The following is a 25,998-nucleotide window of genomic DNA, read 5'->3' on the forward strand; positions in this document are numbered from 1 at the left end:
GGGTGACTTGAAATAGTTTGAAGACATTCACTACAGAGTTTTTTTAATGGGCACACAACACCTCTACAAGAAGTTGATAAAAATAAATCTAATCACGATGGTTCAAAAGTATCAAAGATCATAAACAATACTAATGAAAATCTTGGTAACATGAACTGGTTCTCTTTGAAACATAATTCTGCAAACATCATTTCTCATAGCTTCTTTAAGAAACAGCTTTCTCCAATAAGAGTGCCATAGGCAAAAGATGTACATTCAGTATCAAAATATTAAGGTGGTAATAATACCTCATGTTGCAGAGTTCTTTGTATAACTCAGAATATTTTCAAATATATCTAATCAATAAGAAAAAACAATAAAGAGTTGCCATTCAAACCTTTGGCTGTTTGTCTTTGATGTCTTGTTCAGTGTGCTACAGTTGTTTTAACGTGGGGGCATCTCAGAGAAAAATGTGTTTGGCCTCCTGAAGAGACATTTGTTGGAGTTTCACTACCAGAAAACTTGTGCTTTGCAACCTAAATCACAAAATTTTCCTGAGGTTTGTTTCATATCTTTCTTAAAGAAGAGTTGCAGAAAGAAAGGAATATGTAACCCACAATGTCAATGATTAAATGCAGAGGTAGTCAAGGTAGAATCCATCCTTTAGCAGTGGTCTTTAAATTCTTGTTCAAGGATGAGATCCATTTGAATTATATTGAGCACTTAATAAAAACAGAATCACTAGAGATGGGACTCAGCAAATATTTTTTATTTATTTAACAAATGTCTCCAGGGTGATTTTCCTGTGCATGTAGGTTTCAGAACCATTGCATTAGTCAGTCAAATAACCTGAGAATACTTTTTAGGGAGCAGTATCCACAAATCGTTAAGAACTTAAGTTAGTCTACCAGCATAGAAATGGGAATAATTGACACTGAGTTTGAGGTATAGAATATAGTGGTCATCTGTGTTGGTATTGAGGGTATCCAAAAATAGCTATACAGAGAGGTGTGGGCTGGAAGAAGAAATTGGCCGATCCTCATGGTGTAGTCAGAAGTTTCCCTATTGTTTTTCTGGCCATAGAGCATAGGAGCTTCAGTCTTTGGGGGCCCCAGATTGACTGGAGATCTTGAGAAAATTGTTCCTTTGAGACCCTGGAAAATTTTGAGACATCTTTGAACTCTCAAATTAAAGTGGCTGTGTAGATATAGATAATTTGAGTAACATTGCAGATCATATGATTGCCTCTGCTTTTCTCCATCTTTCAACTTTAACTTACAATACTGAATTGTATTTTTCAAACTGAAGTATAATTGACATAATTCACTTGTACATTTAAGTGTTACAGACATTAGGATGTCCAATAGGCTATGGTTCCCTAAGTTTCTAGATGGGGGCGTCACACTAACATAAATGATAAATTTCTCTTTGTTGTCATGGAACCCAGCTTTACATGCATCTGACCTGGAGGCTTATATGCATCATACAATTGGTTATTATTTATTTATTTTGATATATGTATTTTTTATTGAAGTATAGTTGATATACAATATTAGATTTTTTCAAGTATACAACATTGTGATTCAACAGCTATCTACATTATTAAATGCTCACCGCAACCAGTGTACTTACTGTCTTTCAACATAAAAAAATATTACAGAATTACTGACTATATTCTTTATGCTGTATTCTCAACCCCATGACAAATTTATATTATCATAGGGATTTTGTGACTCTATCTCCTTCACCTATTTCACACACCCACCTCATTGCTCCCCAACACTAACCACCAGTCTCTGCTCAGTATCTATGAATCTACTGCTATTTTGTTCATTTTCTTTATTTTGTTTTTCTAGATTCCACATATAAGTGAAATCAGATGGTATTTGTCTTTCTCTGCCTTGCTTATTTCACTTAGCATAACACCCTCTAGGTCCATCCATGTTGTTACAAATAGAAAGATAATTGTTTTTTTATGGCTGAATAATATTCCATTTTATATATGTACCACCTCTTTTTCTTTCATTGAAGTATCATTGATACACAATCTTATATTAGTTTCACATATACAATACAGTGGTTCAACAGTTACCCACATTATTAAATCCTCACCCACACTACTGCAGTTACTATCTGTCCACACAGGAAGATAACACAGAATCACTGCCTAATTCCCCATGTTGTACTACTATCCCCATGACCAGCAGTATGATTGAGAATTTTTGTGCCCCCTTATAACCCTCACCATCCGCACCTACCCATTCCAACCCCTTCCCCATGGTAACCACTAGTCACTTCTCAGTGTCTATGAGTCTATTGTTACTTTGTTCATTTTGTTTTTAGATTCCACAAATAAGTGAAAGCAGGTGGTATTTGTTTTCTCTGCCTGGTTTATTTCACTTAGCAGACCTCTAGGTCCATCCATGTTGTAACAAATGGCAGGGTTTCTTTCTTTTATGTGGCTGAATAATATTCCATTATGTATATGAACCATACCTTTATCCATTCATCTGTTGATGGGTATGTTGGTTGCTTCCATATCTGGGCTATAAGCATACCAGTGCATGTATCTTTTAGAATCATGGATTTTATTTTCTTCCGGTAAATTCCTAGATATGGAGATACTGGGTCCTATGGTATTTCCATTTTTAGGTTTTTGAGGAACCTCCACACTGCTTTCCACAGTGGTTGAACCAATTTACATTCCCACCAATAGTGTAGGAGGGTTCCCTTTTCTTCATATCCTCACCAACACTTGTTATTTCTTGACTTATGGATAGTGGCCATTCTAACTAATATCACAAATTTATATCTCTTTGAGGTTTAATTTGCATTTCCCTGATGATTAGTGATGTGGAGCATCTTTTCATGTGCCTGTTGGCCCATTTTTAAACCTGTACTGAATTTATAAATAGTTGCAAAACTGAATTTTTCCAAAGCAGAAAAGGAAATCGATTTTCCTTCCCACACTGCTGTTTTGAGCACTGGCTTTGAATTAGATTACCTGTTTCAATCCCTATTCTACAGTTTACTAGCTCTGTCAACCAAGGCAAAACCCTTGTGGTTATTAACAGAATTCATTTGCACATCTATGGACAAGAGTCCTTTGAAGTCATAATCAACAATGTGCAGGGTTTTAAATAGCTCAGACAATGAAAAGAGCAAACTTCATAGAATCAAATAACCTAGAAGGGTGTGCTGTAGACAACACAGACATTTTTATTGAACACACCTAGTAATGTTTTTGTTTTACCTCAAAACATTTCACATTTTTTTCTTACTGACCACAGCATCTTTATTAAAACTAAAACCTACTGTCTCTCCCTCTTCAGAACTCCTCACTGGCTCCCTACCAACCCCAAAATAAAGTCCATCATCTGATCTCCAACTCACCACATCCTCAAACCCTCACTGGTGCTCTATACCAATACAAGCAATACCAGAATGTTTATCCCAAATACACCAACTCGGTTTATACTGACTTCCTTTCATATGACATAACCTTTTCCAAGAATATGCTTTTGTCCAACTAATAAAGCCTTATTAATTTTAGAGACAGGTTCAGAAGTCCTACTTGCAGGGAAGATCCTAGTCTCTCCGGAGTTTCATTTCCTATCAGTGCAAATTATTTGTTTCCACATATACTTCCCTAATAGACTGAGAGATGTCCAGAGGCAGAGATTGCAAACATATTTTGTGTGGAGACAAGGTTCCATCACCTACTAGCTGAGTGACATAGACCAGACACATAACTATTCTATGCCTTCCTTTCTTCACTCGCAAGTGGAAGCATCGTAGCTTTGAGAACTGGCTTTGAATCTGACTACCTGTTTAAATCCTGTTCTACAATTTACTAACCCCGTCATCAAGGCAAACCACTTATACTCTTTTCCTTAATTTATGCATCTATAAAACAGCAGTGATAATAATAATAATACATAAGGGTGTTGAGAGATATAAAGACATAATATATGTAAAACAGTGTAATTATTAATTTTATGTGTCAACTTGGCCAGGCCACAGCACCCAGATATTTGGTCAAACAGTAGTCTAGATATCGCTGGGAAGTTTATTGTTTAGATGATGTTAACATTTAATTCAGTAGACATTGAGTAAAACAGGTTACTCTCCACATGTGGGTGAGCTTCATCCAATCTATCCTTATGAGAAAAAGGTGGTTGTCTCCAAAGGAAGAGGGAATTCTGCTTCTAAACTGCCCTTAGACTTGAGCTGCAACAGAGCGCTTCCCTGGGTCTCTAGCTGTTGGCCGGCCCAGCAGTTTTGGACTTGTCATCCTCCACAGTCTCATGAGCCAGTTCCTTAGCATAATTTTTTTATTATTACAGATTTGTGGAATAAATAAATTAATGTACTCAAAACATTTAGTTCAACATCTGGTGCAGAAGAGTCAGTAGATTTTATATATTATATAATATTGCTAATCATTTCTATATTTCCAGGGTCAAACAAACTACACAGCATAATAAATGTTTGTTATTTGGATGGATGGATGAAAAAAATAATAATAGCAGGAAAAAGACAGAAATCACTTTAAGCTCATGTGTGTATTTTCATATTACATTATATGGTATTTAATGTTAAATGTTAAAGGTATTATTCTGAATATTCCACCTGTGGAGGATGAGAAATAGGGAAAGGGGAAGTGCTGGAGGAAAGACTAACAAGTCTATTGTGTTCAAGAAAAGAGTACTGGTCTGGGGTTAGAAACAGAAAATAAAAGTATATTTTAAAAGGATAGTCAACTCAGTTGTGGGAGGAAAGGGTGGTACAAACACAATCAATGAACTGCCATGACAGCCAATAGGTAGAAAGAATCCTGATACCAAGCCAGAGGTAAAAGGAAAGAGTTCTAAGAGACTGAGTCAAGTACAAGATCCTAGATGTAAGTTAGGAGTTAGAGCTTTTAAGACACAGCTCTATTGTATGGATATAGAAACATGTCCATATCTTTCCTATCATTGTAAATAACAAATCTTTGACAGTAAGTCCTTCTCAAACTCTACCCTCTTTCTTCTCTTCACTGCTATGTTTTTTTTTTCTGTATCATTAATCTAGAATTACATGAGGAACATTATGTTTACTAGACTCCCCCCATCACCAAGTCCTCCCCACATACCCCAGTGCAGTCACTGTCAATCAGCGTAGTAAGATGCTGTAGAATCACCACTTGTTTTCTCTGTGTTGCACAGCCCTCCCCGTGCTCACACACACATTATACATGCTAATCGTAATGCCACCTTTCTTTTTTCCCCCCCATTATCCCTCCCTTCCCTCCCATCCTCCCCAGTCCCTTTCCCTTTGGTAACTGTTAGTCCATTCTTGGGTTCTGTGAGTCTGCTGCTGTTTTGCTCCTTTAGTTTTTTTCTTTGTTCTTATACTGCACAGATGAGTGAAATCATCTGGTACTTGTCTTTCTCCACCTGGCTTATTTCACTGAGCATAATGCCCTCTAGCTCCATCCATGTTGCTGCAAATGGTAGGATTTGTTTTCTTCTTATGGCTAAATAATATTCCAGTGTGTATATGTACCACATCTTCTTTATCCATTCATCTACTGATGGACACTTAGGTTGCTTCCATTTCTTGGCTATTGTAAATAGTGCTGCGATAAACATATGGGTGCATCTGTCTTTTTCAAACTGGGCTGCTGCATTCTTAGGGTAAATTCCTAGGAGTGGGAGTCCTGGGTCAAATGATATTTCTATTTTGAGTTTTTTGAGGAACCTCCATACTGCTTTCCACTATGGTTGAACTAATTTGCATTCCCACCAGCAGTGTAGGAGAGTTCCCCTTTCTCCACATCCTTGCCAACGTTTGTTGCTGTTTGTCTTTTGGATGTTGGCCATCCTAACTGGTATGAGATGATATATCATTGTGGTTTTAATTTGAATTTCTCTGATGACTAGCATTATGGAGCATCTTTTCATGTGTCTGTTGGCCATCTGAATTTCTTCTTTGGAGAAGTGTCTGTTCAGCTCCTCTGGCCATTTTTTAATTGGATTATTTGCTTGTTGTTTGTTGAGGTGTGTGAGTTCTTTATTTATTTTGGATGTCAACCCTTTATTGGTTCTAAAATTTATGATTATTTTCTCCCATACTGTAGGATGCATTTTTGTTCTATTGGTGGTTCCCTTTGCTGTACAGAAGCTTTTCAGCTTGATATAGCCCCACTTGTTCATTTTTGCTTTTGTTTCCTTGCCTGGGGAGATATGTTCATGAAGAAGTTGCTCATGTTTATGTCCAAGAGATTTTTGTCTATGTTTTTTTCTAAGAGTTTTATGATTTTATGACTTACATTCAGGTCTTTGAATCATTTTGAGTTCACTTTTGTGTATGGGGTTAGACTATGGTCCAGGTTCATTCTTTTACATGTAGCTGTCCAGTTTTGCCAACGCCAGCTGTTGAAGAGTCTCTCATTTCCCCATTGTATGTCCATGGCTCCTTTATTGTATATTAATTCACCATATATGTGTGGATTTATATCTGGGCTCTCTATTCTATTCCACTGATCCATGGGTTTGTTTCTGCCTGCACCAAATTCTTTTGATTGCTGTAACTTTGTAGTAGAGCTTGCAGTCAGGGACCATAACCCCGTGCTTTATTCTTCCTTCTCAGGATTGCTGTGGCTATTTGGGGTCATTTGTGGTTCCATATGAATTTTAAAACTATTTGTTCCAGTTCCTTGAAGAATGCTGTTGGTAATTTGATAGGGATTGCATTGATTCTGTAGATTGCTTTAGGCAGGGTGGCCATTTAACAATATTAATTCTTTCTAGCCAAGAGCATGGGATGAATTTCCATTTGTTAGTGGCCTCTTTAATTTCTTTTAAGAGTGTCTTGTAGTTTTTAGGGTATAGGTCTTTCAGTTCCTTGGTTAGGTTTATTCCTAGGTATTTTATTCTTTTTGATGCAATTCTGAATGGAATTGTTTTCTTGATTTATCATTCTGCTATTTCATCATTAGTGTATAGGAAAGCCACAGATTTCTGTGTATTAATTTTTTATCCTGCAACTTTGCTAAATTCTAATATTAGATCCAGTAGTTTTGCAGTGGAGTCTTTAGGGATTTTTATGTACAATATCATGTCATCTGCATATAGTGATAGTTTGACTTCTTCTTTACCAATCTGAATGCCTTGTATTTCTTTGTTTTGTCTGATTGCCATGGCTAGAACCTCCAGTACTATGTTGAATAACAGTGGGGAGAGTGGGCATCCCCATGTGGTTCCCAATGTTAGGTGAAAAGTTTTCAGCTTCTCACTGTTCAGTATGATGTTGGCTGTGGGTTTCTCATATATGGCCTTTATTATGTTGAGGTACTTGCCCTCTATACCCATTGTGTTGAGAGTTTTTGTCATGAATGGATGTTGAATTTTGTCAAATGCTTTTTCAGCATCTATGGAGATGATCATGTAGTTTTTGTCCTCCTTTTTGTTGATGTGGTGGATGATGTTAATGGAATTTCGAATGTTGTACCATCCTTGCATCCCTGAGATGAATCCAACTTGATCATGGTGTATTATCCTCTTGATGTATTTTTGAATTCAGTTTGCTAGTATTTTGTTGAGTATTTTTGTATCTATGTTCATCAGGGATATTGGTCTGTAATTTTCTTTTTTTTGTGGGGTCTTTAGCTTGTTTTGGTATTAGAGTGATGCTGGCTTCATAGAATGAGTTTGCAAGTATTCCCTCCTCTTCTATTTTTTATAAAAGTTTAAGGAGAATGGGTATTATGTCTTCTCTTCTTCTCTATATGTCTGATAAAATTCAGTGGTGAGTCCATCTGACCCAGTGGTTTTGTTGTTGTGTAGTTCTTGGATTATCAATTCAATTTCGTTGGTCTGTTAAGATTTTCTGTTTCTTCCTTGGTCAGTCTTGGAAGGTTGCATTTTTCTAGGAAGTTATCCATTTCTCCTAGGTTTTCCAGCTTGTTAGCATATAGGTTTTCATAGTATTCTCTAATAATTCTTTGTATTTCTGAGGGGTCCGTTGTGATTTTTCCTTTCTCATTTCTGATTCTGTTGATGTGTGTAGATTCTATTTTTCTCTTAATAAATCTGGCTAGAGGCTTATCTATTTTGTTTATTTTCTCAAAGAACCAGCTCTTGGTTTCATTGATTTTTTTCTATTGTTTTATTCTTCTCAATTTTATTTATTTCTTCTCTGATCTTTATTATGTCCCTCCCTATTGACATTGGGCCTCATTTGTTCTTCTTTTTCCAATTTCAATGATTCTGACTTTAGACTATTCATTTGGGATTGTTCTTCCTTGTTTAAAGAGGCTTGCATTGGTATATACTTTCCTGTTAGAACTGCCTTCACTGTGTCCCACAGGAGTTGCAGCTTTGTGCTGTTGCTGTCATTTGTCTCCATATATTGCTTCATCTCTATTTTAATTTGGTCAATGATCCATTGATTATTTAGGAGCATGTTGTTAAGCCTCCATGTGTTTGTGAGCCTTTCTGTTTTTTCTTTGTACAATTAATTTCTTGTTTTATACTTTTGTGATCTGAGAAGTTGGTTGCTAGAATTTCAATCTTTTAAAATTTACTGGGGTTCTTTTTGTCACCTAGTATGTGGTCTATTCTGGAGAATTTTCCATGTGCACTTGAGAAGAATGTGTATCCTGCTGCTTTTGGGTGGAGTGTTCTGTAGATGTCTGTAGATGTCTGTAGAATGTGTAGTGTGTTGTTCAGTGCCTCGGTGTCCTTACTTATTTTCTGTCTGGTGAATCTGTGCTGTGGAGTGAGTGGTGTGTTGAAGTTTCCTAGAACCACTGCTATGTTTTTTGGAAAAAAAATCTACTTTATCTGTCAAATCTGAAGGAAAATTTTACTGAGCAGAGTTAGACAGTCAAGGAAGACCTTATTCAAGACTATTAGAATAGGGATCAGGAGCTTTACAATAGGGCAAAGAGATGAACTCCAATGAAACAAAAACCATGGGATTTTGAAGCACTGGGGTGGGCTTGAAGATGTTGGGTAGGGGGGAGGTTAATCAGTGTGATTGATGAGTTGCTAATTGATGCTAATGGAAGTTAGGCTCCTACACTCCCACAGAGGAGATAGGAACTTACCTGCTTTATTATATTTCAAAGGAATGACTCCAGAGTCCTTGAGAAGAACATCCTGTGTTGTAAAACTGACAAGAGACTGGGAGATTTATGTCTAGAAGGAGCAGAAAATGGATTTACAATAGCAAATGCTTTTGTAAATTTTCTAGGAATCTAGAGGTCAAGGGGAGAGACCTGTCCAAATTTCAGTCAAGCAGAGGGGGATGTTAAGGCCTTCTCAGTCACATCTTCATGCAGCACATATTCTTTTTCATACAAACAATATGATCTCTGTTCCCATATCACTACTTTCTTTAAAATCTCCTCACATGCTAAACCAAATGTCAATGGTACTTAATTTAAATTTTCCTTTGTTTCTCTGTGTTTATTCACTAGTACCTCTTTGATGTGTTAAAATCCTCTCTAAGATTTCTTCCCAATATGCTTTCCTGGTACTTCCATCCCTTTACATATTGCTTAGGGCAACTGGAAGTCCTTCTCTGTTTGTTTTTTAGCTTATTCCATTGGCTTTTTCTCTCTCTTTATCTTTTAACTGTAAATACTGTTGCACTCAGTTCTAAAAACGTCTTTCACTATCCCAAGAAGATGCTACAACTCCTCAGAGAAGAAAAGATTCTCAGCTCATTAGACACAGGAAAAGCCCTCAAACTTATGAAAGAGAAGCAATCATTCTGTGTGTTCTGGGACACTGTTAAATTTTCAATTATCTTATCGAAGTCAAAAGTACCACAACAGAAACACTCTGTCCTTTTGACCAAATCTACTATTAGAGCGCTTTAGTCCCCTGTCAGCACAACAACCATTACACTTTAGTTAAGGTGCCTCTGCTCCCTGGATGACCTCACCTAGTTCTCATCTCCATTTGAATGTCACACAAGCATTTAGAACTCAACATGCCCCAAACTCAATTTATAATCTTACCCAAACCTGCTAATATCACTAAGATTCCCCATCTTATAAATGACACCTCTATCCACATGGATTTACAAATCCTCCTCTTTTCTGTCACCTCCATCCAATCTATCACCAAATTCTATTCCCTCTCCCTAATAGCGGGTGTATATGTCACATCCTCTTTACTCCTCCTGTCAATGCTTTACTTGCATCCTCATTTCTCATTTGGATTCTTTCAGTAGCCATCCAGCAAGTATCTCTACACCCCAAATCCTCTGATTGAAATATATCCTTTACACTTCTATCAGAAAAATTCTTTCTAAGCTGCATATCTAATCATTGTTAGCTTCACACTTCAAATCCTTCAACAGACATCTACTACTTTCATATAAAACTAAAATTCCTTACAAGTCTTTCACAATCCTCTGCTTGCTTCTCCAGCAGAAACTTCTCTCATCATTGTTACCCTCAAATTTTATGCCCCAGACAATCTCAACAATTTGAAGATATAAAAATGTGATGCTCTCTATCAGTACTGGCTTTCCTCTCATGTTGCCCCTTCTGGCTGGAAGTCACTCACCCATTACTACCACCTCATTTGCCTAGCATACCTCTATGTCTAAGACTCAACTCCTCATGATATTTGTCTGTGTTCTGTCCAAAGACTGACCAGGTAACCTCTCCTCTATGAGCTCATGGAGACCTGTACTGATGTCTTTTATATTATATAGTAATAGAAGATTTATATATTTCTTTTCCCCCCATTCAATAAGAACTCTTTGAAAGTAGGGACTGATCTCTTTGTACCCCCAGAACAAGGGAACTGAATTCAAAAAGTTATGTCAAGGTTCCACTAATGTACAATTTTAGGAATGTACCAATAGGCAAATGAAAAGATTATCCTCATCACTAATCATCGTGGAAATGCAAATCAAACCTCAATGAGATATGTTTCTGATATTAGTCAGAATGGCCACTATCCAAAAGAGAAGAAATAACAAGTGTTGGTGAGGATGTGGAGAAAAGGGAACCCTCCTACTCTATTGGTGGGAATGTAAATTGATTCAGCCACAGTGGAAAGCAGTGTGGATGTTCCTCAAAAACCTAAAAATAGAAATACCATAGGACCCAGTATCTCCACTTCTAGGAATTTGCTGGAAGAAAATAAAATCCATGATTCTAAAAGATACATACACTGGTATGCTTATAGCCAAGATATGGAAGCAACCAACATATCCATCAACAGATGAATGGATAAAGGTATGGTTCATATACATAATGGAATATTATTCAGTCACAAAAAGAAAGAAATCCTGCCATTTGTTACAATGTGGATGGACCTAGAGGTTCTTATGCTAAGTGAAATAAGCCAGGCACAGAAAAACAAATACCACCTGCTTTCACTTATTTGTGGAATCTAAAAACAAAACAAAACAAAATGAATAAAGTAACAATAGACTCATAGACACTGAAAAGTGACTGGTAGCTACCATGGGGAAGGGGTTGGAGTGGGTAGGTGGGGATGGTGAGGGGTATGAAGGGGCAAAAAATTCTGTCATAATATAAGTCAGTCACAGGGATGGTAGGATAGCATGGAAAATATAGGCAGTGATTCTGCAACATCTTCCTATGCTGACAGATAGTAACTTACTAGTGTGGGTGAGAATTTAATAATGCGGGTATTATTAAATATACAACCACTGTGTTGTATATTTGAAATGAATATAAGATTGTATATCAATGATTCTTCAAGGAAAGAAAAAGAGGTGGTACATTTATAAAATGGAATATTATTCAGCCATAAAAAAACAAAGTTATCTTTCCATTTGCAACAGCCTGAATGGGCCAAGAAGATGTTTTGCTAAGTGAAATAAGCCAGGCAGAGAAAGACAAATACCATCTGATTTCACTTATATGTGGAATCTATAGAAACAAAACAATCAAATGAACAAAACAGCAATAGACTCATAAACACTGAGAAGAGACTGGTGGTTACCAGAGAAGGGAGTGGTTGGGGTGGTTGAGTAGAATAGGTGAAAGGAATAAAGAGTCACAAAATCTCAGTCATAATATGTTAGTCACAGGGTAAAAGTCATCTTTCTATGTGGACGGATAGTAGCTACATTAGTTGGGGTGAGCATTTACTGTAGATACCTGTTGAATCACTATGTTGCATACCTGAAACCAATATAATATTGTGTATCAATTATACTTAAAAAGGAAAGAAATAATTCCTTCATTCATCTCAATTGCATTGTAGTCCTGCAGGAGACTGGAATTCATGTAGAATAAAGAGAGGTGCTATAAGAACAAAAAGAAATTTTAAAAATTTACTTTTGATTTGGAGAAATGAAGAGCATTTAACAGAGGAGGTAACATTTAAACTGGTCTTTGAAGGATTTGTCGGATTTCAATAGGCATGGATAAGGATAAAGGAAAGACAGCCAGTGTCTTTTAATCTACATGTAGATCAAGGCTGGATAAATGAGAAGACCCTATTAGTTTGCCAATGACTTTTCCCCTTCACTTGTTTCTTATCTGAAATTATGATATGTCAAAGGATGGAATTAAGGGATAAAGTATCAATAAAGTAGACAGGCTGGCATAATGTCTTATACATGTAAAGTAATTGAAAATGTATACAGTGCCTTCACACACATTTTCTAATTCCGTCCTCTTAAAAATTTTATGATTAGCAAGGGGAAATATTATTCTCTTATCCCATGCAAGGCAATTAGATTTAGAAGCATTTGCTCAACGTTACTCAATTGGTATGTGGTGGAGAAGGATTTGGACCCAGGTTTCCTGATGTCAGGCTTAGTCTTATTTTCCCATGCAAAATCACAAGAGAAGTAACAACTGTATTAAGATTGGTGAATAACAATTGGAGATAAGATTAAGGGGAGAGTTAACATAGGGAGAAGTAAGAAACTTACCTGAAAATCTCTTATTTCCTAGCAAGAGAGTTTAATAGTCCCTGATTTTAAGAGACAGCATTTAATCTACACTGGTTGACGGACTAGCTATAAAAAGCCAATTCTGTCATATACTATTAAATGCTGTATCTGAATTTGTAGTCAATTGGTTTGGTCATGCCTCATTTGCTTGTTATTTGAATGGACAATGGTGGACCTATCTTCTGTAACAAGTAGAAATGCATAAGCTCTTACTAAAATGGATCCATATTCTATCAAGTTCATGTTTACTCATAATTTTATTAAGACAAAATTGAGAAAATGATCCTTTAAGGAATTATCATAGGATGTTTGGAAAAACAAAAACAGATACAACACTACTATATTCCATTGTACAGCCTTTTTTCTTTTTAACAATAAAGAGGAATTTCAAGTGTTTTGTTCATGGCTTCATCAATCTTCGCAATGTTCCTGCAAGTCATGTAGGTGTTAAGAATTACTATTAAGAGGAGATGAAATTTAATACATTTATTCATTATAAGAAAAGACTCATGGGGACAGGAGACTTGCAATAACACTTTAGTTTGAAATATTACACATAATAACAGGGAATAAAGAATTATCCAAGGAAGAAAAAATTAAATCTACCTATTGGAATATGGAAATGTTTTCTCATAAGTGAAAATAGAAAATAAATGATAATGAAGATTAAAAATAGAAAAATTTATGACACTTCAGCTGAATTCAATAAACATTTATTGAGGGCCTAATGAATTTAAACTTTAATCATTCTGTTTCTAGTTAATGTTGAAAAATGCTGTTTCTTAAGTACCAAGTATTAAAAATATTTTAAAATGCTGAAGTTTGCCTGAAAAAGAAGCAGTATATGAAAATGAGCTTTAATAATGATTTCAGTTGTGAATAATTGTAGGGAAGGAGAAGCAATAAAAATTCTTAGTAGGACCTCTGCTGAAGGGTTGCATAAATTATAAAAGACAAAAGGAACATGGGAATAGCCTCTGTATTTAAGTACAGATCATGGAAAAGTACTAAATAAAGGATCATGATTAGCTATTCATCTTCATTATATTCAAAAAAAAGGAAAAAAAAATTAAACTATAACATGAGGAAATTTTAGTTAATCCTAAGAAAGATTTCCCAGCAATGATTATTGCCAAATGCAACGCTAGTTTGGACTTTTTATTAAGGCAGGGTATGGAACATTTTTAGTCAAGAAAGGCAGTAGAAAATAGGGAAACATGACTCCAAAGGTCCTTCATCTGCGGTGTGCATGTGTATGTGTGTTTCAAAACTATATTTTCAGGACATTGTGACATTCCACTAAAGTTTCAATTGCTGTTCTCTCTCTCTCTTTTTTTTTAGAGGGCATCTCTCATATTTATTGATCAAATGGTTGTTAACAACAATAAAATTCTGTGTAGGGGACTCAATGCGCAATCATTAATCAACCCCAAGCCTAATTCTCAACAGTCTCCAATCTTCTGAAGCATAACAGTTGCTGTTCTCTTCAGTTTATTTTTTCAATTTGTCAATGAGTCTAAGAGAGTCTGGAGGAATGTTTTCATGTTGAAATTTTGTTTCTAGCAATCAAAAGTGTGTCTAAAACAATTGAAGTTGTAAAAATCAGTTACTCCATATATATTGTGTACATGTTGTGAAATGTCTCCACATTTTAATGTAGGCCAAGACACTTTCCCTTTATGTCAGAAGCCATGCCTGCTGGTTCCTGACTGTCAGGGAAAAAGGATTTCCAGAGGCTAGTGACTTGACCTTCCAGAAGTATTTATCCCTTTCAGAAGCATATAGATTTTTAAAAGAGATGTTGATGGATCAGGCAATATTTAACCTAAAAGAAAGAAGCTCTAAAATTTCATCCAGAGGGAGTAGGGAGGCCATTAGATTGACAGAAGTCCTTTTCACGGTTTTAAATTTTGGTATTGTTAATGTACAATTACTTGAACAACATTATGGTTACTGTACTCCCCCTATTATCAAGTCCCCCCCACACACCTCATTACAGTCACTGTCTATCAGCGTAGCAAGATACTACAGAATCATTACTTGTCTTCTCTGTATATACTGCCTTTCCCATGCCACCCCACTACATTATGTGTGCCAATCGTAATGCCCTTTTTCCCCCTTAGCCCTCCCTTTCCACCCATCCTCCCCAGTTCCTTTCCCTTTTATAACTGTTAGTCCATTCTTGGGTTCTGTGATTCTGCTGCTGTTTTGTTCCTTCAGTTTTTGCTCTGCTCTTATACTCGACAGATGAGTGAAATCATTTGGTACTTGTCTTTCTCCACCTGGCTTATTTCACTGAGCATAATACCCTCTAGCTCCATCCATGTTGCTGCAAATGGTAGGATTTGTTTTCTTCTTATGGCTGAATAATATTCCATTGTGTATATGTACCACATCTTCTTTATCCATTCATCTACTGATGGGCACTTAGTTCACTTCCATTTCTTGGCTATTGTAAATAGTGCTGCAATAAACATAGGGGTGCATATGTCTTTTTCAAACTGGGCTCTTACATTCTTAGGGTAAATTCCTAGAAGTGGAATTCCTGGTTCAAATGGTATTTTTATTTTGATCATTTTGAGGAACCTCCATACTGTTTTCCACAATGGTTGAACTAATTTACATTCCCACCAGCAGTGTAGGAGGGTTCCCCTTTCTCCACATCCTTGCCAACATTTGTTGTTGTTTGTCTTTTCTTTTGCATGTTGGCCATCCTAACTGGTGTGAGGTGATTTCTCATTGTGGTTTAAATTTGCATTTCCCTAATGATTAGCGATGTGGAACATCTTTTCATGTGCCTGTTGGCCATCTGAATTTCTTCTTTGGAGAAGTGTCTATTCAGCTCCTCTGCCCATTTTTTAATTGGCTTATTTGCTTTTTGTTTGTTGAGTTGCATTATATAATTTGGATGTCAACCCCTGATCAGATATATCATTTATGAATATATTCTCCCATACTGTAGGATGTCTTTTTGTTCTACTGATGGTGTCCTGTGCTGTGCAGAAGCTTTTTAGTTTGATGGAGTCCCAGTTGTTCATTTTTGCTTTTGTTTCCCTTGCCTGGGAAGATATATTCATGAAGAAGTTGCTCATGTTTATTTCCAAGAGATTTTTTCCTAAGTTTTATGGTTTCATGATTTACATTCAGGTCTTTGATCCATTTTGAGTTAACTTTTGTGTATGGGGTTAGACAATAATCCAGTGTCATTCTCTTACATGTATCTGTCCTATTTTGCCAATACCAGCTGTTGAAGAGGCTGTCATTTACCCGTTGTATAACCATGGCTTCTTTATCATATATTAATTGACCATATAATCTTGGGTTTATATCTGGGCTTTCTATTCTGTTCCACTGGTCTGTGGGTCTGTTCTTGTGCCAGTACCAAATTCTCTTCATTACTGACAGAAGTCCTTTTAATCACACTATAAAAGTGACTACCTCACACCAGTAAGGATCGCCACCATCCGAAAAACAAACAACAACACATGTTGATGAGGTTGTGGAGAAAGGGGAACCCTCCTACACTGCTGGTGGGAATGCAAATTAGTTCAGCCATTGTGGAAAGGAGTATGGAGGTTCCTTAAAAAGCTCAAAATAGAAATACCACTTGACCCAGGAATTCCACTTCTAGGAATTTACCCTAAGAATGCAGCAGCCCAGTTTGAAAAAGACAGATGCACCCCTGTGTTTATTGCAGCATTGTTTACAATAGCCAAGAAATGGAAGCAACCAAAGTGTCCATCAGTAGATGAATGGATAAAGAAGATGTGGTACATATACACAATGGAATATTATTCAGCCATAAGAAGCAAATCCTACCATTTGCAACAACATGGATGGAGTTAGAGGGTATTATGCTTAGTGAAATAAGCCAGGTGGAGAAAGACAAGTGCCAAATGATTTCACTCATCTGTGGAATATAAGAACAAAGGAAAAACTGAAGGAACAAAACAGTAGCAGAATCACAGAACTCAAGAATGGGCTAACAGTTGCCAAAGGGAAAGGGACTGGGGAGGATGGGTGGGAAGGGAGGGATAAGGGTGAGGAAGAAGCAAGGGGCCTTATGATTAGCATGTATAGTGTGGGGGACACGGGAAGGGCTGTACAACACAGAGAAGACAAGTAGTGATTCTATAGCATCTTACTACGCTGATGGATAGTGACTGTAATGGGGTTTGTGGGGGGGACTTGGTGAAGGGGGGAGCCTAGTAAACGTAATGGTCTTCATGTAATTGTAGATTAATGATTACTACAACAACAAAAAATCTCCAATACCCTTATAAAAAAAAGTGACTACCTGTGTTGAAGGTGGGTGAAGGAACAAGATATAATAAAATAGTAAATTGATAAAATGACCAGGAGGAAATGACTGCAAAAAGTAAAAGAAATTTAAAAAGGAGAAGAAAACTGAGGAAAGGGAGATAAGCTGGGTGTGGGGGAGAGAGATAAAGACTGAGGGAGGATGAAAAGGAGATGGATCCCAAAGGAATGTAGCCTGTTCTAAAGCACCCAAACACAGTGTCTGTATGTCACTAACTAACCAGTCACTTTCATGTAAAAATTAAAATTGTTGTTTTGCACCATGTAGACTTAAACCTAGCTACTTTATTTTTTAAAAAGAAACATTTCCATCTCCTCATCTTCTTTTCTGTCTTCTCACCTGCCCTTGCATTTCTTCCCATTGGATCGGTCTATCTATCTATCTATCTATCTATCTATCTATCTATCTATCTATCTATCTATCTATCTATCTATCATCTATCTATCTATATCTATCTATCTATCTATCTATCTATCTATCTATCTATCTATCTATCTATCTATCTATCTATCTATCTATCTATCTATCATCTATCTATATCTATCTATATCTATCTATCATCTATCTATATCTATCTACCTAATCTATCATCTGACATCTGTTGTCTCTGTATTTATTTTGATTCTTACATCAATGCTTTGATGCCACAGGTTAAATTTGATTATAGTCTTCATAACAACAGTTCTTGATAACTTGAGTGTGAGCCTCAAAATTAGATCAGTGTTTTTCCAGTGTGGTTCAAGAAAAAGTTACACATTTCTTACAATATTGATCTATTGTTTAAGAATCTTCAATGATGATTGTGGTGATGATCTATGTTCTGGATTCTATATTTTTCATAAGTTTACATGATGAATTTTATGCACTCCAATATTTAAGATGTTTTACTATAAAGATAAGGAAATGTAAAAGTAATGAATGTTTCTGATTGTAGATACACATCCTTTTTGGAATGTTGATTCAAGTGTTGAGACCAGAAAAATGAACGTGGGTGGCATTGGAAGACTTCTGAGGACTGCTGCTGGTAGGCTGGAAGGTTAGGGCACATGCCTTGCTATTTTCTCCATTCTTTTTACTGCTATAAAAACAATCACTGACGTGCCAAATGCTTAACTTCTTTTAGTAGGAAGCCTCATAAGAACATCCATAAGAATGTAAGAATTCTTTTCCTTATTCTTTTGTTTTTCTAACTTGCATGAATCTCTCTCATCACCCTGCCTAACACTTTCCCTACAAAATTTTTCTTCTTGAAACCTGAGCTCTGCTTTCATTACTATTGCCATTATGCAGAAGGTGATTTGGGAAAAAATAATTTACAAAAGTTTTATACATTCATGTTATAGTTTTGACAATAGTGAAGAAAAATGGAATCAATTCCTGCTCCCTCAGTTATTTTTGTAAATACTTCAGAGGTGATTTCCAGACAATTAACACTGGAGACAAGTTTGATTGCTTATCGATTTCTGAATATAACAGAACATTAATTAATTAATTAATTAATTATTTAAAGGAAATGTTTTAAATCTGCCTGAAATTAGGTTGTCTTTCCATCTAAACCTTCAAAGTGACTAAAATTAATCACATTTTAAAAGTTCAAAATCTGGCCAGGTGATGAAGGGATGGCCAATTTCTGTATAAATCTGCTAATAAATTAAAAGGGCATTTTTGATAAGCTCATAATCTTTTCTTGCATTAAAATGAATGATTAGATTTTTGCTCTCTTTAATTCTTTTAAGGTGACAATTAGTTAAAGAAAGACAACTCAGGACTGAATTTTTATGCAAAGTGATTCTATTGGTTTTTATAAGTACTCTAGATGAAAGTGAAAAACTTTGAAGCATATGTGGAGTTTGGTGCAATATCATATGTATGAGTGTGACATTTTGGCTATCTAGTGTAATATTATAGAATTACTACTTTGGAAGAAAAATTTCATATCCTTATGGATCCCCAAGATAGTCTTTTCCACCAATAAAACCCATAAAACATTAGCACAGTCTTTTGGTTTATAAACTGTGAAGCTTTTAGTATATTGTTAGAATTTTAGAAATAAGGAAATGAAAATTGTAAAGAAGCCTTATGAGTTGTGGTTGAATGCAAAAATTAATTTGAGGAAGTACATTGGCACCATCCTTAAGTTAATTACCCAAATCTTACAAAGTTTGGATGTATTTCTGTTGCAGATTTCTTTCCTGTTAGTTGGATTAGAATGGTTCCATACCAGTAGAGGGAAACAGAATTAAAATAATTACTGAATACTTTAAGTGGGAAAGTGATTCTCCTTAAATATTAAGTTTAGTGAGGCTAAAAAAAAGTTGTTTTAAGTGACCTCTGAGTCAGTCTTCCCTAACCCACCCTCAATGGCCAATCAAACTCAGTACTAGTACAAATAATTTTGGCCAAAAAAAAAAAAAAAGGAGGCCTCTCTTCAGGGGATAGTGAACAAAGAATCAGAAAGTAGTTGGCCTAATCAGGGGTGCAGTTATCTGTGCTGGGAGTCCCCACACGAGGCTCTGAGGGAGAGCGCTCATACATTCCGAGCGTTCTCCTGCGTGCATGGGCTGCTCTGATTTCAGGGCTCTCCTGAGAACACGATGAGACTCGTCCTTGGAACCAGGGCTCATCTCTGTCCTTTTATAATAAACTTTCGTTTATTATAATTGGGTTATTCTCACTATTGCAACTCCCCCAAAGCTTTTACATGAGACATAGGGTTTATTTCACATTGTTTTCTAAATGTGAAAGGATGTTAAATTAGAGGTTTTAACTGAGATGTTAATATGTCTGCAAGACACCAAAGGGAGTCATGAAACAGATGATCCTTTATGAAGTTTAAAGTGGAGTTGAAAAACTTAAGAATATTTCTCTTCCCACATGGCATGTCCCCTTCATTTTACATAAAGAGGAGGGATTCAAGGAGATTACTTCGAAAGTTTGATTGGAAACCTGTTAGCAGAAGAGCCACGGGGGCCAGTGGGCTCATACTGCAGTCCTGGAGGCTGTAGAAGCAATAGCTGAGGAAGTGTTGTCCCAAACTGGGGTAGAGCCACAGGCTCAAGGGAGCTGGAAGAGGGTGTCTCCCTAATGCTGCCCAATAGGGCAGCCTAGAGAGCACTCAAGAGATGTTAGAAGTGACAGCTAAGTTAGCACATACTGCGGAGGGTGTAAAGAAACCATGGAGGAGAGTGTATTAGCCTGGATCAAGGAACCACATCTGAAGGTTCAATCTAATGCTGGACATCTCTTGAAGAATCCACAAATTTGCCCCATCAGAGCAAGACAGCTGTAAAATTCTGTTATACCGAGAGTGTGAAGACTAGGGACTGTGCATTTGACAAATGCTGTGGAAATCACTGGGCTGACTCTTTTCAGCGAAAGGCAGAGGATAAAGTAGCCCCACTGAATATATTTAAAAGGAGGTAAGAGACAAAAGCATAAAAACATTATATTCTGACTATATTCCTTGAGTCTTTGTGAAGAACCATGTATGTAACTCCTCTAAGACTTTGCTTAAATAATCAGGGGTTAATTACTACTGGCTCAAGTGGCTTAATCTTAATGAGAAAGCAATGTTTAATAAAATTAGAAATGGAAAGTTTTAATTTTTTGGCCAGTACAAATTTTTATCTACTTCATATAATAAAGCAGTATAATCTAAACAAAACTGTTACTTATGGTGTGTTCTTCATCTCAAGGTGAATAATTACTAGTACTGTCACATAGTGTTTTCTTATTTACTTGTGCAGTATCATTTCCATTTCATTTTACTACTATAGCATAGGCTAGAATCTCATTTATAAAAGTAAGAAGACCTCTTTTTTTTTAAATCTCCCCAAAGCCTTGCAGTAAAAGCAGGTAGGAAAGCCAGTAGACCTAGAAGCCACTGCCAAGTCCCCCTTCATGTGATTTGTCACATTCCAGGTGGATTGGTTAATTAATTGGGCCATGCCCTCTGAGATTGGCATCCTGCTAGGACAAGAGGGCAGTGACTGTTCTTGCTCCTGGTGTAGACTTCAGTTTTGCTTTATTTTGTACAAAGCATTTTAGAAAATGAAAGCAAGCAAACAATGCAAAATATGTGTAATCTTAGATGTGTATTCTATTTAGCGTAATGATCTGAGAATCTGACAATGAGCTGACTACAGAATTATTTTTAACTGCTCCACTTTCCCATATTTTGAGTTTGTAGTTTCTGGTGTAACATTCAGATGCACCTATTCTGCTATTCTGCTACTAGTACTATTCTCTTTTGATTACCTTTATCCTTAGACTCTCCTCCTTGGTCTCCCTCAAAGTCATCTTCCTCTGTTTTGATTCCCCAGGGCTCATTCTTTGATCTTTGCTGGGGACACAGTTGGGGCCCCATTCAGATCCCCTTTACCTGCCAGTGCACCCAATTCCTCAGCTGCTGTTAGTATTGGCTGCTAATAGCTCAGAGCTGACTGCCTTCTCTGAAGACTTGCCACAAAGAGCAACCTTATCTGGAAATCATGCTCCACTGCCTTCCCAGGGCAGCCTGCAGCTAACAGGAGAAGGGCTCTAGAAATCTGGCCCTCTTGCCTCAAGGTGGGGCCAACTCTGTGGTACATTGCTGATTCAGACCTCCCAGTGAGATTAAGCTGAAGCTAGGTTCTCTCTGAGCACATTCTTTCTTATTTAGCCTTTTTCCCTGCACTGTCTCGATTCTCCCACTCCCTTCTTCTGAGAGCATTCTCTCAATAAACAATCTGAACAAGAATTTCCATCTTGGACTACTTCTAGGAGCCCTACTTAAAACAATTCTGTTTTCTCCTTATAGCTCCTCTCTAAGGAATCCCATGACTTCGACAAAACCTAATACACTCTCATTCAAACTGATACTTTCTAGCTCATATCTCTTGCCTAAATTCCAGACTAAGAAGTACAACTGTTTTTTTTTTTTTATCAATTTAGGAGAGCCTCCTATCTCTGGTCAAGGTTGTATTTTGATTCATTATTATTGCATATTTCAGGATCATAGAAGCTGAAAGCTTCATGTGTATGCCCTTTATTCCCTATCAAAAGCAATAGCCTTGTGAATATAACATTCCAAAGGGCACATCAAGATGGTGTACAGCAGTTAAATCACATAGACTTATGTGTAGTTCTTGAAGTTTCCACCCTCTTGAGAAAGTCTACCAATGTTCAAGAAAATGAAAGTGATGTTATTTTTGAGAATACCTTGATTGCACTAAAATTCACAAAAACGCAAATTGGGCAAACCTCAACACTTCACTTCGGTCATTTTTAGTTACTTGCTATAAGTCTTTCAACACTGCCATGCTGCAACATAGGGAAACAGTCTGCCTGATGGAAACTTTTCTTGAGTTCCAAAGGCACAGCTTAATTTGGTGAATACACTTCTATTGCAGTCTTACCACATTGCATTTCAATTGTATGTTTCCTTGTTCGAATCCCCCCCAACCACTTGGGGACATGTATTGTATTTTTTCACCTTTTCTTGATGAATAGTAGGCACTCAATAAATGTTGGTTTTGAAAGAATGTAAAAAATGAAAAGGGGAAGAAAAATAGAGAAAGATTCATAGGATAGAGAAGAGTTGACTTTGTTTTTGACTGCCAGTTATTAATTTTTTGCTCTGCATGCACCCATCATTATATTCTTTGTGATAACCAATGAAATTCTTCAGTATTTCTCCTTTAAAGTGACTGTGATGTTAAGATCTTCCAGCAGAGTATACTGGATGGATGCTGCAGGAGGAAGAAGCTCTCTTGCAATTTCTTATGTAGAAACAGGGATTGGTGATGTGGATGTCAGGAGATTGGGTGGCTCCCTTCCCCCCACAGCCAAAGCACAGTTCTTCCACAGTCTTGCAGCCTCAGCCTGGCTATCACCTTCCCACAGCTATCTTGGCATTGCCACCAGAGCTATTGTATGTCACATGCCCTTAAGGTCTCTTGTTCCCATCAGCACCCAGATCCTCCTGCAGACCCATGTCACTAGTTGGTGTTCTTCCACTCTCCTACTTGTACCTGTTTCTTGCCCAGCAACTCCAGACCAGCAGGCCTGATTGAACCAGTAAAATTCTCTGCTATTCAGTACTCAAACCATACCTTCGACCTTCCTTGAACTCCTTCCAAGGTTGTCTTTCCTTGGTTGCTCTACCTCAATCCTAGGTGCCACATAGAGTTTCCATATGTTTTATAGTCCCTTTTAAAATCATATTTAATACTTCTTTATACTACCTTTCCCTTTTTAATCTACTGTGTGGTTTCTATCTCCTGATTGTACTCAGTCTACTACAGTGTCTGTTGAATGCCTTTTATAGGTTAGTATAAGTGACATACCTGAAACTGGACACAACATTAGTTTATCAAAATATATTGGAACCTAAAGGAAAGTAATAAAAATCTTTCACTATTTCACTTTTGGCCACCAAGTTTTTGTGTTTATTTTCAACCTGATTAGTATTCCAGAGTATGTATTTAGGTTTTTTGTTTTTGTTTTCACTTAACACTTGTCAAAAAATAGCAATTTTGAGCTGTGAGCCTTACAAACATACTTAAAAGGAAATGAGGGTATAGGACCCACATGTGTAAAACTTAAGGTATTTTATTTCTCCTATTGGGAAAGATTCCCTCTATTCCTATTGTTTGGAGATATTTACAAAAAAAGGACACTATCAAAATGAGATGTGGGCTAAATGTGAACATGAGTAAGCATGCACAAAGATCCAAAGACATTGAAGAGCACCACTGAGCATGCTGTGAATCAGTCAGATTTGACTAACCCAGTTTCTGTCAGCTATAGAAATGATGCCTTCAACCAGCAGATTTAGACTATCTTTCTCGGTTCCTAAGTGTATCAGTTAGGATTCTTTTTGTCACATGTGACAGATAAACCAATTCTAACTGGCTTAAAAAGTAAGGGAAAGTTATTGTCTCAAATAGTTTGAAAATCCAGGGGACAAGATATAAATGTGCCTTGGTCAGGGGTTCTAATAGTGTTGTCAGGACTTCATCCCCCTCTTTACTTCTTATCTCTTTTTCTGTTGATTTAATTCTCAGTTTCTAGAGGGGAAAAAAAATGTCACCCAGCAGTTCTAAGCCTACACTTTCCTAGGCTAAAAAGTAGAAATGGAAGCAACTTCTTTTGGGGACTCCCATCAAATGCTGGCATTCACTCTGATTGGAAAAACTTGGGTTACAAATGTAATCTTGAACCAAAGGACTAGTAAAGTATGGGTTGCATGTCCCCTTTTTTAGGTTGGAACACCACAGGAACCAGATAGTAAGGGGTGGTTTTTTAGAAAACTTTAGAGAAATCTTCAAGATATGGTACCTTGAAGGGCAGATAAATGCTTGGTAAGCAAAATAATAAATGTGCACGGAACAAGCAAATCTTGAGCATGACTGCCTGCTCACAGCTCCCCACAGCAGTCTGCTTAGATTAAGTTTTGCTTCCCCTGAATCAATATGTTCTACATTCCCAGTATAAGCACACATGTGCCCCTGAGCCATAGCCTGATAACGCTTACCAGCAACACCTTCTCTTAGAAACTGGCTGGGTTCTTCTATCAAGATGCGTAGGATGTCCAGTGTGGCCAGCAGTCTTTTTATTCTTATCCCACATGCAAAAGTAGCCTGTGTTTTTGAGACCAAGCTGTCTTTGTCAACTGATTTTTTTTACATGGTGCCATACAATGTCTCAAACTTGCCAATCTAAGATAATAAGAGCAGACAGTGGAGGGTTGGATGTGTCTCTTCTGTCAATCCCATTTCACCTGTTGATTATAAGAGTAACTTATTGAGTGCTTGCTAAATAATAAGCATACTTATAAGTGGTCTACATGTATTAACTTGTTTTATCCTCACAATGAAACTGTGACATAGATACTATTACTATTCTTATTTTGTTAGTGAGGAAATTAAGGCAGACAGAGTTTAGGAAACTTACCAATGGTCGCACAAGAAGAAAGAGGTGTGCTGGGGATTCTCAAGCAGGTAGTTTGACTTTGACACTTGCTTTCAGAACCACTACACAGTGTTGCCTGTAGTGGACATCTACCTCTGAGAGCCATCCTTGGTGCCAGGCCTGCCCTGATTATATTATTAAAGTATTAGCCTTATTTAGATCAAACATAGTGTCACTGCTTTCTCATGTCTTTGGCATTTTTTTGCATAGTTATAGTTCTAATGCACCTTCTAGGTACAGAAACACACTCAGAGAGAGTAAGATCCTGTTTAACATACTTTGTTAAACATACTTTTAACATACTTTCCAAAGCTTTGAATTTAAAAAGTCAGCTCCCGTGTAGAAATATAGCCAGACTGCAGGCCCCTTGGCACTTCTTGCTCACATTAAACTTTCCATTGTCTCAGGAGTTCTATTAGCACTTGAGTGAGGGAGAACAGTGCAGCAGGGCAGAGCAGGGGACTGGGAGTCAGACAGACCTAGGTTCAAGTTCTAACTTACCAATTCAGATCTGTGTGAACTTGGGTAAATTCACCATCTCTAAGCTTCAGTTTTCTCATGTGAGAAGTAGTGAGGAAATAGAACTTAGGAAATAGAAAACAGATTCAGCTTTGGTTAAAAAGAAAAGAAGCTGTGTTTCACAAACAGTGGTAATGGATGAAGGTTTAGGAGAAAAGAATGCAGAGTATGCTGATAAGATAAGGATATTTGTATCCTGTGATCAAAGGTACAAAGTCAACAAAGACTGTTCCTATGAGCACAGACATAGGGGGAAAAGGCCCTTTGTGAGTTCAAATCTA

At 36.9% G+C, this 25,998-nt stretch overlaps 1 long non-coding RNA gene across 1 annotated transcript; it reads right to left on the reverse strand.

Moving 5' to 3' along the window:
- Positions 1-689: 689 nt before the first annotated feature.
- Positions 690-25,746, reverse strand: LOC140843263 (uncharacterized). The gene is made up of 4 exons (XR_012120875.1): positions 25,700-25,746; positions 25,181-25,323; positions 24,762-25,007; positions 690-1,133 (listed from the first exon to the last, which is right to left on the reverse strand). It is a non-coding gene; the product is annotated as an uncharacterized lncRNA (long non-coding RNA).
- Between the last annotated feature and the right edge of the window lie 252 nt (positions 25,747-25,998).

The sequence above is a fragment of the Manis javanica genome, chromosome 8, assembly GCF_040802235.1.
Source record: "Manis javanica isolate MJ-LG chromosome 8, MJ_LKY, whole genome shotgun sequence".
NCBI lineage: Eukaryota > Metazoa > Chordata > Mammalia > Pholidota > Manidae > Manis > Manis javanica.